This window comes from Rousettus aegyptiacus, unplaced genomic scaffold (assembly GCF_014176215.1).
Source record: "Rousettus aegyptiacus isolate mRouAeg1 unplaced genomic scaffold, mRouAeg1.p scaffold_m13_p_4, whole genome shotgun sequence".
Classification (NCBI taxonomy): domain Eukaryota; kingdom Metazoa; phylum Chordata; class Mammalia; order Chiroptera; family Pteropodidae; genus Rousettus; species Rousettus aegyptiacus.
In genome coordinates, this window is record NW_023416307.1 from 100,315,833 (window position 1) to 100,334,523 (window position 18,691).

Sequence of the window (18,691 nt, forward strand, 5' to 3'; positions counted from 1 at the left end):
CCTGTGTCGCCTTGGTCTGCCTTGTCTTAGAGGCACATCGTTTTTGCACATCAGTATTAACAATTCAAACACCCTGAAATGCTAATAGCACTAGTAAGCTTTTAATTCCATGGAATTTATTGCTTGCTGTATTTCCATGAATTTATAACGCTTTGATTCTTAAGAGCCCCATTTAATCAGTTTTGCCTGGCACGGAACATAATAAACAACTTGCCGGTGAAAAAGTGCCACTTGGGGGAGGCTGCTAACAAGGAAGTTAAATGCTTCTGCCACTAGCAGTTTCTTCGCTGTATTTTTCATGAGCTGTAATGTACTTTGCTGGCTTCAGAGCAGTGGTTAAACACTGGGACAAACTCAGCCCCACTGTAACATTCGGAGTCTCAGACTTTGCTGGATGTTTTTGCAAAGAGCACAGAAGAAATCTACACTTTCAGCCTTTTTTCCCCCACCCTCTCCTCTGGCTTATTGGCTTCTAATACTTTTTCATTATCTTTACCTTAATCTCTTAGCATATGATTTATGGACTGGAATGGTGAGTGATATCAGTGGGCAAAAACAATCATTAGAGGCTGTTAAGGAACATTTTATTGTTTATTTGTCTGCCTGTCTGTAATAGTACACATGATGGCCCTAATAGCAAAATCCAAATTATCAAGTGCTTTAAAGCAGAAAATGTCATTTGTTTCTCAAAACAGCACCAACTTTATATAATTGCCCTTTTAATTATCCCTAGTGGCCCATGAAATTTGCAAAATAGAGCATCAAAGGTTTGATTTACTTACATGTTGCACTTTGGCAAGATTCTTAATGAATATTGTTTAGTACTAATGCTGAGATGAAATTTGTAAATGTTTATAGTGTAGGACTTAGAAGCAAGAGAGTCTTATTAATAAAACCGATAGACTGAGTTTCTTAGTATGGAACCATATGACCATATTCTTGGACCTAACATTTTGAAAATCCTTTTAATGGTAGAATTTTATTTTTAATTCAGGTGTAGATGAATACACATTAAGTTTAGTATTGCAGTTTCTTTTTTCCAGCCTAATTAAGTGATCTCATTGCACTTTCCCAGGGCACTTGAGGCATAATTTGTTTGTTTCCTGGCAGTTTTGAGTTGGGGTCAGCTGCTTCTTCAGAAATAGCAGTCTAGAGATGACATTCAGAACTAGGTCTCTAAAAGTTAATCTTTTGGAGATAATCTTTGCAGTTGAAGACCTGTGGAGTAACTCCAAACTGAGAGTTTCCCAGGCTTCCTGGAGCCCACTCTGAGCTGGAGGCCTCCTAGGATTGTTTCGTGTCATCTTCCTTGAAGTCTGTGTACACCGTCATGTGCCATGAAATGAAAAACAAAAACAAAAAACCACTCTGAGCCACAGTCAGCCCAGGAGGGGTCTGCTTGGATAGTGCGGCTGCAGAGTGAATTTCCAGCTCTCTGCATTCAGTTACCTTCCCAGATTTTTGTCTTCACTCTGCAGAGATGAAACACAGGACTACATCTTAGGTAATAAGAGAAGTAGTGATATAGGATGGTGATAGGGCGACCCTGGGATTTGATTGCAGGCTGGTTCACTGGGCACAGGAAGCTCAACCGGTTTTCATTGATAGAAATATTAAATAATCCTGGTGGGAAGGTGGACACCTGTGGAACATCACTCGTTAGGCATCCCCAGGTTGACAGCGCACCAGTGATAACTGCCCCATGGGCGTGGCATGCTGACTCACATCTTCCTTCTCGCTGATGAGACTATCAGATTACATCTCTTATTTCCCCTTATCTACCTGACTTGTCACTGGGTTAGAGGGGTTGGCACATGGTGTGTCTTCAGAAAACCATGTTGGTCGTTGCCTGGTAACTTGTTCTTTTCAGAGTGATGGTAAAAAAAGATATTTTCTCTCAGTGTCTCCCCTGGTATGGGAGGGAAGAAGATCCATTTGAATTACTAGGCTCATCATTTTTTGAGGGGTGCTTCATTATCCCCCCTTTCCCAGTCTTCTGGGGGCATTTTTTGCTGCTTGCAATCTCTGAAATAACATTTGTCAGCTCTCAAGCACCTCAGGATACTTAGTTTTATGTCCTTGATGTGACTATCTGACTTTTAGAATTATTTTCTGCCTCCTTCATCTAGTTGATGGCAATTTAGAAGCTGAAATCATTTCAAAATTATTAAATTGTAGGCATTTTTAAGCAATCTGTTAGCCCTGTCTACCAGAAGTAGTACTATTTGCCAGGTTTGACTTCTTTTGTCTTGTACAATTACACTCTCCACCCCCCCTCCCTTACCTATTGTCTCTTTTGCAAATTGTATCTCTATTCTTGCTTTTAGCTGCATGACCTTGTCCTTTCTTATACAATAGTTGTTGATTTCCACCCTGCACATCAGCAAAGTGATCTACCTTTCTGGCATTTTCATTTTCATGCAGTTTTGCTCTCAGTCACCTTATAGCCATCTTGGGCGCAACACTCGTGTCTTTCTGTGACTTTACTTTGATACTCCAAGAAGCTCTATCTAGGCATTGGTCTCTTACCTTTGGTTTTCCTTTTGGATCCTTCTCAATCTGGATCTATAAAAAACGCCTTTAAACTCTTCTAAGGTTATCTAATATTCAGTCTCTTTTTCACATACATTTATAAAAGAAGGACCTCTCAGAAGCCAGGAGAGACCTGGGCCACTTGTATTGCTTCAAGGCTTGTGAAGTGCAACACAAAACAGATTTATGAAATTTATGATGTCTTTTCAAAATTAATCTTAAATAAGTTAATGTTTCACACCCACAACATATAATGCAATATGGTAGTGTGACTCACATGATTTATCCAAAATACTACTTCTGATATATTTAGGTTATATGATCCGAGAATGGAGCTGAAGGTTAAAGTTCTTTGATGAAGGATTAAATTCAATACTGTCATTGTGTTTCTGTGACTAGAAGTTAAATTTGATTTCAGGAGCACATTAGAAGTCTAAATTTGTGACCCTTTGTTGATGTGAGTCATAGGCTAGATGACTTGTTTATCTTCCCTGACGATTGTCACGTTTCTAGAAACCTTGCATGCTACTTTCTTCCTTTCCTCCTCACTTGTTTGTTCTTCTGGCTCAGTGTCTGTCTTTAAAGCCCTAATGGATTCTTTGCTATTGTAAAAATCGAAGCCACTGTTTGTTGGGCTTCAGAACCAGCCCCGTGCTCTATGCCTCATTTTTGGTCCAGATAATATTTGTGTCATTCTCTCCATGTGACCTCTTGCACTTTGGAGCCTTGTTCTCAACTTTTGATGCCCTCACCTGTTTCCTGAGGTGCAAAAGAAGCTCCTACCTTTTGATGCTTGAAATGCAACCTTCGCTTTTCACTCCCTCCTACGTGATTTTGATGAGGTTTATGTTCAAGTGTTTATCACTTTGTTCTCAGTTTCCTTCGTACTTTATCAGTTCTTTTGGAGTCAGGCCAACTGTTCATGTGCTGATGCTTGTTGCTGTAAATCATCGTTGCACCATTAACAAGCTCACAGGTTAATGGGGCAATAGCCAACCTGGGAAGCCTGAGTCTTTTCCTTTTTTGCAGTGTTCCATGTTTTCTGTTCTTTGCCTCTTTGAGAGACAGCGACAGACAGATTATTTGTCAAGTCAGCTAGTTGTTTAGGTGTCTCTGTCTCACATCTAGCTGGGTTTTTTTCCTAGAGGAAAACCTTCTAGTTGGCTAATGGATGAGTGAATATTAGCAGTGGCTTACTACCTAGGGATTTCTGGAACTCAAAACCATGCTTTTGTTCAGTTCTTAGGTCTTAGGTTTCAAGGGAGCAGAATTATCCTTTCTCTTTTCCTGTATTCTATGTGTTGTCTCCCAACCAATTTCTCATTTGTCAGTGGTGGGAGGTATCTATAACAGTGTTACCACAGTCTCAATAAATTTGGCTTATGATGTTGTTTTGGCCAAAGTTGTTGTTGTTAGACCAGAAATTTCTTGAGAGAGATAAGAAGGCAGAATTTGTTGTTTTCTCTTTCTCTGTTTCTTTGCCTGCCACATTTAGATTCCTGGAGTTGGAGCTCATACCTCACATCGTAGAGCCCTCTTGCCCAGAAGGTTAGGGAGGGAGCTTCCGAATGTATAAGTGGTAAGGAATGCAGTCTCTAGAATCAGACGAACTGAGTCTTCATCCCAGCTCACCTGCTTTCTCTCTTCGTGATCTTGTGCAAGCCACTTCACCTCTCTGAGCTTCTCTTTCCTCATCTATAAAATTGGGGGAAATTGCACTCAAATTAAAAAGAGTAAACTTTGATGCAAACTTAAAACAATAATTAAATAGGAAAGCAACAGAACAGACCTAGTACATAAAGTGTTAGTTACTTTTCAGATTGTTCAGGGACCCTAATTAAAGACTATTACATAATTCTGTACATCTAACTAACTACAGTGGGATGGCTGTTTAATGAACAGTTATATGCTCGGGAATCAGGAGTTGAAGGCTGATGATGAGAACACTGTGAACTTCCTTGCCTCCAATAGTGTTCAACAAACCAGCTGAAGAGGAAAGAGGGACAGGTGCCAGTGCAGTTAGAGAATTCAATCAGATCCCTTCTAAATATTTTTGGACCTGTTAGGACTTCAGGATTGAACCAATTACTCAAGAAGGTGAATCATGGCTCTCCACTCCCAAGGTCAAGATTTTAAGTCTTGCATTTCTTATCCTCATTTGACTACATGCTGGAATTATGGATTTTATATTTGTTGGCACTTTACCATAAACATTCCATGGGTCTTTTGAATTTATGTGTTTTGAAAAACATCACTTTTGTTTGCTTTTCTTTCAAAGCACAATAGTTTTCTTCTCTCTAGAAGTCAGTTCAGGGCAATTCTCAAGGACTCTTGGGTGTCCATAATAAGATGAAAGTCATGGTTGGTTTGATTATGGGCCGCTGATGCAAAAATTGCATTGAGAATTAAATTATCCACTGGATATAGAAGCCCAAATATTTTTGCCCCTTAAAAGTATCTCTATAACTCATACTCATATGGGAATGTTAAAATTGCTAAATGGTATTTTTCTAGATAGGTGCCTTCTCAGAAACTGGATTTCCTTTGTGTGTGCTTAAGCTGGTTATTATTAGTTTTGTAGTGGAGCATTGAGAAAGGAGTAAATCTCCACCAAGGAATAGTTTATATGTCCCTAGGAGCAGGGTAGGTGGAGCAGCTTTATGTAGAAACATAGGTAGCTAACTTTTTCAGAGATAATTTCTCTAACCCAGTTTAAGTTAGGCTCCCTGATTATATGTTTATATAGCATCCTATATTTTTCTCTAGCACTTAAAAGTGATTATTTTTGAAGCCATTCTTGTAGCATGTGACTATCTACAAGATTTCAAGTTTCTGAAGGTCAGGGACAGTGTCCACTTCTCTATGTGTAGTAGTTCACAGAGGACCTGGCACACAGTAGGACTTGATAAACACATTTGTTGAGTATTTATTGAGTAGGAAGTGCAAGCATTTTTATTTTTTACTTACTGAGAGTTTTCCATGACTGGCTATATTTCAATTAGGATTGAATTTGGAAGCACAGAGCAGAAACCTGACTATAGTAACTTAATCCGGAGGTTGGCAAACTCTTTTTATAAAGAGCCTGACAGTAAATGTTTTAGTCTTTTGCAAGCCATACAGTCTCTGTCACAACTACCCGACTCTGCTCTTGTAGCATGAAAGCAGCCATAAGACAATGCTGAAATCAATGGACATGGCTATGTTCCAGTAAAACTATAGGCAAACATGCTCCAAGTTTGACCCACAGACCATAGTTTTTAGTTCCCTGGCTTAATTAAATGGGGGTAGTGATAATTTCTTTTTAACAAAACAGTAAGTCTAGAAGGTGGCCCGCTAGGGCTGATGCTAGCGAGACCTCCAAGATGGAGCTCCTTCTTGCTTTTGTCAGCCCACCATCTTTAGCATATGGTTTTTGGTCTAATGGTCACAAGGTCGCCCGCCCCTGTACCTTTAGACATCAAAAGTGTGTTTCCAGGTAGGAAGGAAGTGAAACAGCAAAAGACAAAGTTGTTTCTTCTCTCTGGATTTTGCTTCTCTGTCAAACGAAATGTCTTCCCAGATTTGTGTTCTTTCTTTTGCTCTTCTTTTGGACATTTGTCTATAGCTTATCACCAAGGACTATGTTTAGGGCTACTCCCAGTGACAAAGAGAGCCTGAAACAGTGAATATTTTAATTGAACACATTGCTGCCCAAACAAAATTAGAATCCTGGAGCTGAGGAAGAAGGGCAGCTGATAATTGGATAAGCAAATAGTGAGGTCTACTATGCCGTAGGTATTTTTTGTTTTTGTTTGGGTCCTTTTTGCAATTTAAAACCTTAAAAAAAAATCTTCTCATTCTCTAACTCTTTCCCCCTCATTCTCTAACTCTTTCCCCTTTGGCAATCATCAGCTTATTCTCTCTATATATGTTCTGTTTATTCATTTGTTGTTGTTGTTGTTTTTAATAGATTCCATATATAAGTGAAATAATACAGTATTCTATTTTGTATGTATATACTGTGTCTTTTTTATAAGTTCATCTATTGATATATTCCTAGGTTGCTTCCATCTATATTTTGGCTATTGTATATAATACTACAGTGAACATAGAGGGGCATATATTTTTTCAAATTAATGTTTTATTTTCTTTGGATAAATAACCCAGGAATGGCATCATTGAGTCATATGGTAGATCTACTTTTAGTTTTCTGAGGAATCTGTGTATTGTTTCCCATAGTGGCTATCCCAATTTACAGTCTCACCAATAGTATACAAGGGTTCCCTTTTCTCCATATCTTCACCAACACTCGTTATTTGTTGATTTTTTTTGGTGATAGCCATTCTGACAGATGTAAGGTGATATTGCATTGTGGTTTTAATTTGCATTTCTCTGATGATTAGTGATGTCGAGCATCTTTTCATGTGTTTGTTGTTCATCTGTATGTCCTTGCTGGAAAAATGTCTATTCATGTCCTCTGCCCATTTTTTAATTGGATTGCATTTTGTTTTGTTTTGTTTTTGGTGTTAAGTTGTATGAGTTCCTTATATTTTTTGGAATAACTTGTTATTGGATGTATCAGTGGGAAATATATTCTTCCATTCAGTAGATTGTCTTTTCATTTTGTTGGTTTCCTTCACTCTGCAAAACTATTTAGTTTGACATAGTCTCATTTGTTTCTCTTTTGTTACCCTTGCCCGAGGAGACATATGCAAAAGATACTGCCTTAGTTTACTGCCTATGTTGTCTTCTAGGACTTTTATGGTTTTGGGTATTATATTTGAGTCTTTAATCCATTTTGAGTTTATCTTTGAATGTGGTGTAAGAAAGTGGTCCAGTTTCATTCTTTTCTATGTATCTGTCCAGTTTTCCCAATACTACTTATTGAGTAGACTGTTTTTACTTAATTATATATTGCCTCTGTTTTCATAGGTTAATTGGCCATATAAGCAAGGATTTATTTCTGGGCTCTCTATTCTATTCCATTGAAAAAATATACAACTTAATCTCAGTATCATACTATTTTGATTATTGTAGGTTTGTAGTATAGTTTGAAATTGGGGAGCATGATATCTCCCACTTTGTTCTTTCTCAAAAACATTTTTTTTTTTTTTTTTGGCTATTTGGTCTTTTGCAGTTCCATATGAATTTTAGGATTAGTTCTAGTTCTGAGGAGAATGCAATTGGTATTTTAATAGAGATCGATTTGAAGCTATAATGCTTTGGGTACTATGGACATTTTAATGATATTAATTATTCCAATCCATGAACATAGTATACCCTTGTATTTTTTCGGTATCTACTACAATTTCTTTCTTCAGTGTCATCGTTTTCAGAGTACAAGTCTTTCACCTTTTTGGTTAAATTGATTTCTAGGTAATTTTATGCTTTTTCAAGCAATTATAAATGAGATTGTTTTCTTAATTTCTCTTCCTGATCATTTGTTATCCATGTATAGAAATGCAGCTATTTCTGTAAACTTATTTTTTATTTGGCAGCTTTACCGACTTCATTTATTCTAATAGTTTTTTGGTGGTGTCTTTTGGATTTTATGTATAATATGTCACTTGGAAATAATAAGTTTTATTTCTTTTTTTCTGATGTGGATGCTTTTTATCTCCTTTTCTTGTCTGATTACTGTGACTAGGATTTCCAATACTATGTTGAATAGAAGTGGTGATAGTGGGCATCCTTGTCTTGTTCATGATCTTAGAGGAAAAGCTTTCAGCTTTTCCCTATTTTTTCTTAGTTATATTTTTATAATTTCTTCAGTTTATTTTGAAAATATCCTTTCCTGACATATAGCCATATGAATTTTAGATTAGATATCTCAAAATATACAGAAATTACCTATATTCTTTCATCAAGCACTGATGAAAGAATACTTATTATCATATCAATATTAAAGCATTCCAACATATGAGAACTTTTTCCCACTTTTTAATTATTATTTTTTTCACCTAAGCTAATTAATATTTAACATTGGAGTTATATATGTATCTAAAAGCAGACACATTCCTCAAACTGACAGTATGATAAACCTGCATACGGTGTCCTTCTTTCTTGGTATAATTAAACTTCCAGAGGCAAAATAGCTCAAATGGGAGCAAATAAGGTAACTTCCTTATAGAATAAACTGGATAGATAGAAACTAGGAAGTATTAAAGGTGCTAAAAATTAATTCCATAGATCTTTCTCTTTTCTGTTTTTTATTTATACAATGTGCACAACGAGTGTATGTGAATTAATATGTCTCACCTAGACTGTGCGCTCCTATGGATGGGGCCACTTAACTCCATAGAAGGCATTGGTACACACAGGTTGTGCAGGAGACAGAGGGTGTTTGTGCTCAGGTTGTCCACAAACTTAGGGAAGAGGTAGATCAGATTACTTACAGGTCACATGTTGACCTCAGTCTTAGAGTGATGTTTTACTTCATGTTATTCTCTGATATTGCGTTTGTAACTGGAACAAAGTAATCTAAGAATACTTCATGTGCCCCATAAACTATCTGAGTCAAAGATATTTATTCTTTTATGAAACACAACAACTGACTACCATCTACAATTATTTTTTAAGATATGAACATTAGGTCGGCTGAAATAACAGTATTGGCCTTGAGCTATGGAACACTGTTCCACTCGAACATGTGATGCAGAAACACTGTAAGGGGAGCACTTTCTGCGGGGTGCAGGGAGGATGGATGCAGCTAGCAGACCTTCTCCAAGAAGGTTCTGCGGCACCTCACACACTGCTGGTAGACAGTCTCAAAGTTGGAGTCATTCCCATAATAAGTTGTTTTTGTGGCTCATAGCTCCCAAGTAGTTTAATTTTAGATATGCTGTTTTTAGCTTGATTACTTTTTCTAGCCGAATCTCTCAGGTTGCTTTCATCCACACAGAGCATATCAATGGTCCCCAACCTTTTGGGGACCAGGGACTGATGCTCCTACGAGAATCTAATGCCTAATGATCTGCGTTAGTGATGCTAGTGCTGGGGAGCAGCTGCCAATACAGACGAAGCTCTGCTTGCTTGCTCTCTGCTCACCTTCTGCTGTGTGGCCCTGGGGATTAAGAACCCCTGGAGTATATAATCAGATGTGGCAATGCCTTCTTTGGTAATCTGCCAGGCAATGTGATTCATGGGAATACCATGCTTCTTCATGCACTTCTGCCCTCAATAATCAGGAAGGTTTCCTATTTCATATGTGGATATGTTGCTGCACTGTCTGTTCTCCAGTTATCTGAAATGTTTTGATCAGTTACAAGTTTTCTGAAACTGTTTTTGCAATGGGTAATTGGCAGAGGTTACCCAGACACAGGAACAGCACTGACTTGGGTACCTGCTTGGCCATCTTCCCGCTCACAGAAGCTCCCCCGACCGTGTTGGAACTTTACTGGCACAGCGCATGGGGACTGCCAGCGTCCTGCCCCGTGCACCTGCACTCTCCGACTTTAGCTCTGCCCAGGGCAAGCATGGAGGCAGAGCTAAAGTTTTTGACCTCAGTTTTCAATCTTAAAATGGGAAACAAGAATAGTACCTGCTCTGCAGTTTAAGAGGGGCGAGTTTGAGAAGGTGTGTGAAGCATTTAGCACTGTGTCAAAACATGGTAAACACTCAACAAATGGTGTGTGTTATCCCTATGACTATTGTGGATGTACAAATCATGTTTTTATCCCTCCTCGCTCTTTCTAACACAGATCTATTTATAAATAGGAAAAAAATAATAAAGGAATAAAGTATGAGGAAGGATGGGCGGGGGTGGGGGGAGTTGTCTCTCTACTGTCATGAGTATTCCATAAGATTGTGAGCTTTTAAAGAGAGGCCCCGGCCTGATTAGACAGCAAAGTTTGCAATAAATAGCAACAGAACAATAAAAACCCAGTTCCCAGAATCCTAACTCTGGTTACATCCTCTCACCAGGTATTGAAATTCCCTGCTTTCATGGTATAGCATAGGCTAGGTTTTGTTGTTTTATTTTAGTTTTTAAACATTTTTCAATCCCTTTGGGATGGTATTTCACAGGATGGGTAGGTCTGATTCTGTCAAAGGCTGCATTCCCTCAGTGCTGTGTACACAGCAGAAAACTCAGTGCTTTTTCTCCCTGCACCTTGACCTATTCCAACTAGTGTGGGTATGAATAGAGGTGTTCTGAAGTTCAAGGTGGGTAGGAAACACTGACCCCGAATGCTCCTTGCTGAAATAGTTCTGATTTTAAATGAGTCTCTTTCGAGGTTTCCTTAACTCTTTCAGTCACTGTGTGAGAAGTCCTCTTTCAGGTACATGGGCATGTTTTGCATTTGCTTTACAAGGGCTAGCCATTTGCAAGTGGAGTCCAGCGGCCATCCAAAAAAATTGTTAATGAAGTACCTTTGCAGTGGCTTATGGTTTATTTGGTCAAATCAGGGAAGCAAGAACCTTATTGAGAGAACACTTTGAAGGTTTATTTCTATAACCTGTCACAATACTAGGGTAACCACCCAGGCGTCATTTTTAAAAAGCAAAAGCCGAGCCTCAAATTATCAGAGCCCCAGCGGAAATCTCTTCTCCGAATCCATTACGCAGGAGATGAGCTGGGTAAATACCGAGGACTCTCCCATTTAGACTCTGACCCTCACTCAGCAAGGGGAGTGATTTGTTTCCCACGTTGGTTTCATGCCCACCTTTTTGCGAACCTTTTAATTTAAAAGAGACAGTGATTAATGATGCTTTTGATCCGTTGGCTTTTTTTCCTTCTTCTTCTTTTAAAGGGCAGCCTCTTTCTTTTCTACGTAAATTTGATATTGGAAGTAAACCATGAGTATAAAAATTATATTGCTTATTTATTTCTGGTTATGTTAGGCATATCCTAACTCTCTCTCCCCTACTAAAATTATGGTGCAGACTGGGCTCATATATTTTTTTAATCTTTGCACTCAGCATCTGATATATGTTGGGGGTGTGGCAAACATTTACTGAGTGAACAAACAGATGAATGAATTAATAAATGGTACTTAATAATAATCAAAACTTGTGTGGAGGGGAGTTCCAAAACTGTATTTACACATAACTCATGTGCTTTCTTAATGAGAAATTAATATTCTATAGGCTCTGCATTTGGGCCTTGTTTTGAACCTGTGATGATTCTAATTAAAGTAGTTCACAATGGAAAAATCTTTCTGCTTATGTTTCCTTGATAGCCTAGTATTTCTTGCTTAGGAGAGCAAACCACCAAGAGATAGAGTCATTTTGAAGTCTGTGAATATTTTGTGACTATTTTTACAGTCATTCTAAACTACTTCTTAGTAACAAAGCTTTGGTCTACAGAGCTTGTAACCTGTCTTGCTATTCTGTGCTTCTTTAATAGCGAGTATGTAGATGTCGATATCTAAGAAGGGGAAAAAATGTCATGTTAATCATAGCATTACATCAGATATTAGCAAATGTAGATTCTGTTATAATACTTTGATCTAGTTCTTTCAGAAATAAAAGTCTTTTTTTGTGAGATTACCATTTTGTTCATTTTTAATGTTTTTCTAATTAACTATGTGAGAGTACAAGAATTGGTCTTATTTCCAGATTGCAGAACTGGAAATTAAAGTTTTAAAAAAAACTAATTTTTTTTTATTAATGCATTTTATATTGTGTTAAAAACTTAGTGATAATTTACTAAAAGTGGCATTATTTATATAGATTTATTAAATATAGAATGCAGTCTAAAACTTCATGTGCTCTGAGATTATTACCTTAACTATATGGCAGCTTTGCAAGGGACTGCATTACTGTAAATGATAGGTTGTATAATACCTTTCCTTCTTGTCTTGAACTGTATTTATTTTAAGGGACTCTTTCAGTTTTATCTTAATGTGCCCTGTGGAACTCCTGTGTAGCTTGAAAGGATGCCCAAAAGAAGGAAATGCATTAATGGTTTAACAAATTCCAAACTTTCTTAGTAATCTATGCTTCGGGAAGGGCAGATGTACCTAAACTCTAATTCAGGCTTGGGTCCCAACTTCCAGCCTCCTCTGTTGATAAATAAGTAGAAAGGCGGAAGGCTGCTAACACTAGGTCCTCTTAAAGGTCCTTTCCCACCTCTAGCAGGTTGGTGGCCATCTGAAAATGCTGTCAACGCCACATCTCCAGTGAAATTTCCTTGATTCCCTCAGTACAGCTGCCCATTTCGCTTGTTCTCTATGATGCATTCTGATTTTGAGGTGACCCAGAGATGCCACTCAATATCAGGTTTCTACATTTAAGACACATCCTTGTTTATGTGTTTAATGTAGAAGTAAAGGAAATCAACTGAATTATACATTTTGATTCAAGATTTTTTTTTATCCTTCCTAATCAACCATGCATATTTTAATTATTTTTGCCTTGGGTTTGTGCTCTTTTACTTTCCTTTGAGTTTTAGTCTTATTTCTACCCTCAAATAGTGGGTTAAAAAAATTGGACCAAATATGAAACAGAAATAGTTAGATAGAATTACATATAGTATTTAGGAATGCATGAATGATTAACTGACTTATTCAAAAGTACAAAACACGAACATGTATACTAGTTGACAGAAATGAACCATCACACAAATTTATGGACAAAACATGGCCAAAAGGGGACTCGGCTTAAAACAAGAACAAAAAAAGATGATGTGCTGGTTTCTTCTAACACTCCTTTTCCTTTCTCTAAATGTTAAAAAGTATCTTTAGTTCCCTGCTGCTTCTTCCTCACCTGGTCTCCCATCTTCCCTACCTATTCGGGAGGTATCCTCAGCCTCCAACAGGACTCCCATACCATCCTTGCCTCTAAGTCGCTTACCTGTGAGGGTTATCCAGGCTCCCTTGTTCAGAGGGGCTTTGGACATAACTAACAGGCTGAGTCCACATAGTGAAGCACTCCCCATATTGGTTAATACGTAGTTTTAAGTGATAGATGCCTTCTCATATATAGACATTTTACTAATTTGTAGACATTTTATAGAAATTATAGCAGATAACATTTATGAAGGAAGCACTTTGTATGTGTTAGGAGCTGTTCTGAATCCTTTATGTATATCTTCTCTTTTTAGTCCTCCTAACAACCTTATAAATATATACTGATGTTTACCCCATTTTATAGATAATAACACTAAGACACAGAGAGGTGAAGTAACCTCTGTGAGGTCACACAGTGGAGTATCCTTAAGCACGGGCTCTTCTGGTTTCTACAGGAAGGCTTTGAATGACATACTTTCTCATGAGGTAGCTCATCACATTCTTAGGGCTCTTGCCCGAAAGGTTTCTTTGTGGTCCAAATTTGTGGATGTTGTCAGTGAGTTATAGACACAGAATCATTTCAGTTCAAAAAAATAAATTCCCAGACTTAAAGCCTAATCAGAGTTCCCCACTTTTCTCCATTCACCTCCCATATCCTACCAGTTGCCAAAGCCCTGTTTAGTTAATCTTTGAAGTATCTTTCCTGCTTTCTGTTTTTCTTGCCATTGCCTTTCCAACTGTAGAATGAAGGCTTAGCTGCTTAGTGTGGCCTTCAAGGCTCTTCATACCCCGGCCCCATTCTGTCTGTCTGTTCCTCTAGTCTAGCCTTCCGCAGAATGCCCACCGGGTGCCTTTTGTGGGTCTGGCCCTCTTCTAAGAGTTAGGGATAAAAACAGGTGAGATAGATTCCAGCTTGGTCCTTGACCTATTGGAACATTCATTAAACGACTTATTTTACCCTTGCGTGATTGCTTCCTTCAGCTTTGGATGCCAGTCCACCTCTTTTTTTCCTTCTCTCATACCTAATAACATCCTACTCATCATTCAAGGCTTGGCTTGGATATCACTTCTGTGAAGCATTTTCAATTTCACTCAGCCTCTGTGACTCACTTCTTTGTCTGGACTCCCACAAGTGTGTGTTTGTATTTCATTATAACATTTGTTCAAGTCTGCTCTGTATTTTATTGTGTTCTTTTCAAATTTGAAAGCCACATGTTCTTGCCTGAAGGTAAGAACCTATGTAACTTATTTTTGTATGCCCCAGAGCACACTAGGTAGAGAGTTGGTGCTCCTCGGATGTTGCTAAGCACAGTAGTAATAATTATTTTGTTGAAGGCCTACTGTGCATCAAGACTGCTAGATCTTTTGTATGTATTGTCAATTTTCCTCCTGCTAACTAGTATATGAGTTACAAGTATGACTGTTATTCATTTTACAGGTGAGAAAACTGAAGTCCAGAAAGATTATGTAACTTGCTCAGAGTGACATGGCTGCTAAGTGGAAGGATGGGCATTTGCACTCAGGGCTGCCTAATTCTAAAGTCTGTGTTCTTTTCATCTTGATACCTGAATAGCACACAATAGTGGTTACTATGGTTCCAGAAAGTCCAGATTAAGAATCCATATCCCTTCAATAAATACTCATATAACTCAATTTCTTCATCTTCCTTCATCCTGGAAACTTCCTCTTTTTATCCACCTCCTCTTTTACCCACTTTTAAATATCTCTAAAACTGCTGCAGAAAACTGGAAGAAAGATTTGGACACTGGTCTGTTTTTAATGACCATTGACCAAAATTTTATGTTGAATTTTGTAGCAGCCATATGTAACATGGGAAAACAATATTTGTATATTGTGAATTATGCAAACATGGGTTCAGTAAACTAGGCTTCCTCCTGTGAACCAAGGTCAAGCAAGGATCTCCTTATCATACTCGTTGAACTTTTTGGTTTCCTGCAACCTCTGGCCTTCTTAAAGGAAAAGGATTGAAGGAATAGCTAGTAGCTCATGGAATGCACTGAAGTTTGGGAAAGGATAGGAAGCAGGACAATGCCAGTATATTGGTAGCCCAAATGCCTTGACCAGCCCATCAATGTCACTGCTGAAATCACTACTCCCCAAACATTTTTCTATCCTAACATCAATCTGCTTAGATGAATCAGATGGGCCTAGTGTATGTCGTGTAGCTACCCTATGTCTATGAAAGTATAGGGGACTTTGATTGAGGAGTCCCACCCTACTTGCAACAGTGAGGAGTTGGGGGGTTAATTCCTCAAAGGGAAATTGAAATGGATTCTAGATAGGCCCCCCAAATTCAATAAATATTGGCTGTTCCTGAATGCTACATGAATAGTAGAGTTTATTGAAGAAAGGTGCAGTTTTGCTCTCTAAAGTCCCACCTTTCGTAGCTTTAGACCTCCTTTCTGACCAGCATTTTGACTCTGTCATTGATGGTATTAGGAAACATTCCAGCTTCACATTATAACACATTTGATGAGCCTACCTTTACTTTGTATGAGTTCATCTAATATTTAAGTCACTGGGAAAGATGTAATAACATACCCAGACCTGTAAATAGCTTACTACTGAAGACCTTCCTCTAGCAAGTCCTAATAAAACCTGAGTTCTGAAAACCCATCATCAAATAATAAAAGAAATAGAGTAACTGCACAATTCATGAGATTAATATAGAGCAGGAAGACAGTCTTTTTTTTTTTCTTAATAATCTTTCTTTTATATCTTACTTTATGGGGGTGCTGTTTAATTTCATGTTCATTTACTTTAATTACTTCTTGCATGTAGTTTGCGGGAAAGTTTGCCATTTTCCAACATCTAAAAGATGGCTTACTTGAGTTTCGTTTCAGACCCTGTAAGAATTAAAGTATAATAAAATCCAGTGTGTAAATTTCTCATTTTTCACCACAAAGGATTCTTCATCATAATAGAATCAGTTTTTCCAGGGAGATTTTATTAGACTTATGAGTCAAATTAGTTGAATGCACTTCTTCTGCTAATAAACAGAGAACCTTTACCCTGGAAGCATCTCCACACTAAATTCTAATAATTCAGCGTTTCCTTGCCTCAAGAGATCAACCTATAAATGACCTAGGAATAAAAACATAAATTTATTAACCTAAAAGGAGATTGTTAAGATGGGTGAATTCAAGAGGATAAAAGCGAAGAAAGGCCATAAAATCAAAATGCAAATATTGAATATATGTTAGATTTTGTGTGTGTGCATGGGGGGTGTGGGTTGCATTTTTAGAGAGGTGGGTATTGGCTTGATTCTCCCCTACTCCAAGCGAAGCATTTTTGGGAACAGGTTTTTATGTGTCTGTGGTTGTATTTATTGGTGTGTTTCACATGAGGACGATATAGTGGGTAAGGGTCTACTATGTACGTAACTAAAAAAAATCTTGTGTTTCTAATTTAGAAGATCATTGCCGTTGTGGTAGAACCAGGCCAAGTTGGACAGTGACTGCTTTGATCACTGCCTCCATTTTGATTTGCCTCATGATCTGTAGGTCCAAGGTTAATTGTGGGAAGATTTTGGCCATGAAACTATGACAAGCCCTTACAGGAATGGAGAGGTGGTGTAGTTTCTTTTAAGTGCATTTATTAGGGGTAGGTGTAATCACTGACTCACTGTTTGATTGTAGTAGGCTCATTGGTTCTCTGTATGAGTTAGTTCTAAATCCTCCTTTTAAGTTCAGTCCAAGTTGCTGTGACCTTCTCAAGCTGCTTGTTCACAAGTATTTCAGATGTTGAGTTGGGCATTTTGTCTAGTTCATAAATGAGAAATGCTTTCTTCTCTCTTTAAGATATGGAAGATTTGACCCTATAGAAAAGGTATGAACATAGATTTCCTTTTACTCTATAGATAAAATCTGCTGTAGTGGAAAAATGCAGATGAATAGATTGTTTACGCAGAAACTGTGTGAATCCAATGAATAAATGTGAGAAAAAATGTTCAGGGCTAATAGTAAAGTCTTCTTTGGTGTGTAGTTGAAATTCACCTTCTCTAGTATTTTTGCACAAGATCGAGAATGAAAATGGTTATGATTGATGAAGCATTCAGCGTATATCTAACTGTATGTTGAACTAGAGGGACTTTTAAGTCACCCAAATGAAAGATTGCATTATCATGAACATTAATATGCTACAGTTAAGTGTGTCACCGATTATCACAAGTCCTGGTGTTCACAGGGCTCTTTGAGGCCAGCCAATGAAAAAGGAAAAAATTTTTAGCAAAAAAAGATACCAGTTCACAGAACCTCTATGAAGAACAGTCCAGTGGTCATGACTCTTAATGGGTTATTTTTTTCTGTGTTTCCAACTCATCTGTAGATTTTTAGTTAACCCCAGAGGGCTTGACAGATGGCCCCTGGGAAGACAAAGGTAGAGTTGAAACCCCAGGGAGAACTTATTCCCAAGAAGAGGAAGTGAGAAGGGAGGAAAAATAGTGAACAGTAACTTATTAAGGGCCTGGAGGTTAGGTTAGTTAAGTGTTTGGAAAATTTTTTATTTCTTATAGATCTGTTGCCATTTATGTAGTTGACAAATTATCAACTGTTAGAGAATCAATTCAAGAAGGTAGAAAGAAGAGGAATTGTCCTTATCCTTTTTATCTTTTGAAAAGTAATGTCTTTTCCTCAAAATTATATAAGCAGTACGTTTATAGCAGAAAATTTGACCTATAAACATACATTTCAATAATTAAAATTACCTATGTTCTCAACACAGAGAAATTTAATAAATGGGGTATCCTTGCATATATAATGTAGGAAAATATATAAATGTTAATGTTACATGTTTTAAAATATTTTTCAGTGACTACATACTTATTTGTCTTTTTTCATTTAACATGTTTATTAAGTAAGCATAAGGTATGTCCATTGACACTTTGTTTATCTTTGTATCTACCGTACACCAAGCTCAGTCTTAGGGGGATGAATTCATTAATATTTTTAAAATTTACAGTAAAGGCATCACATCAGAATTAAATCTTTGCATTATTTGTAGGAGGAAGAGAGGTGGGAAAAACAAGGGAAGAGCATTTATTGAGTACCTAGTGCATACCAAGTACTATACTAAGCACTTTAAGTAATTTTGCAATTTATTGTCATTCAATACTGATGACGATGATAGTTAACAATTATTGAGTCCTTACTATGTACTAGGTGAGAACTTTGACATGTATCACTTAATTTTCAGCACAGCTCAAAAAGTTTAGTTATTTCTATTATTTCCATATTACAAATGGGAAAACTGAGGCTCAGAGAGAGAGGTCAAGCTAGTTACACAAGATCGCACAGCCAGGAATTATAAAACCAGGCTGGCTGATTGTTCTCAGCTACTCTGAGCTCCATACTACCTTTCCATGCCCCTCTCCTCACACTAGTGTATCTGCTACATGCTAAACTGCCTTTCAGTATTTCCAAGCTCTTTTT

At 37.6% G+C, this 18,691-nt stretch overlaps 1 protein-coding gene and 1 pseudogene across 4 annotated transcripts in view; one reads left to right on the forward strand and one right to left on the reverse strand.

Moving 5' to 3' along the window:
- Nucleotides 1-18,691, forward strand: part of FOXP1 (forkhead box P1) — a 477,086-nt gene that overhangs the window by 191,592 nt on the left and 266,803 nt on the right. The gene's annotated exons all lie outside the window — the stretch shown is intronic.
- Nucleotides 9,189-9,880, reverse strand: LOC118601659 (annotated as a pseudogene).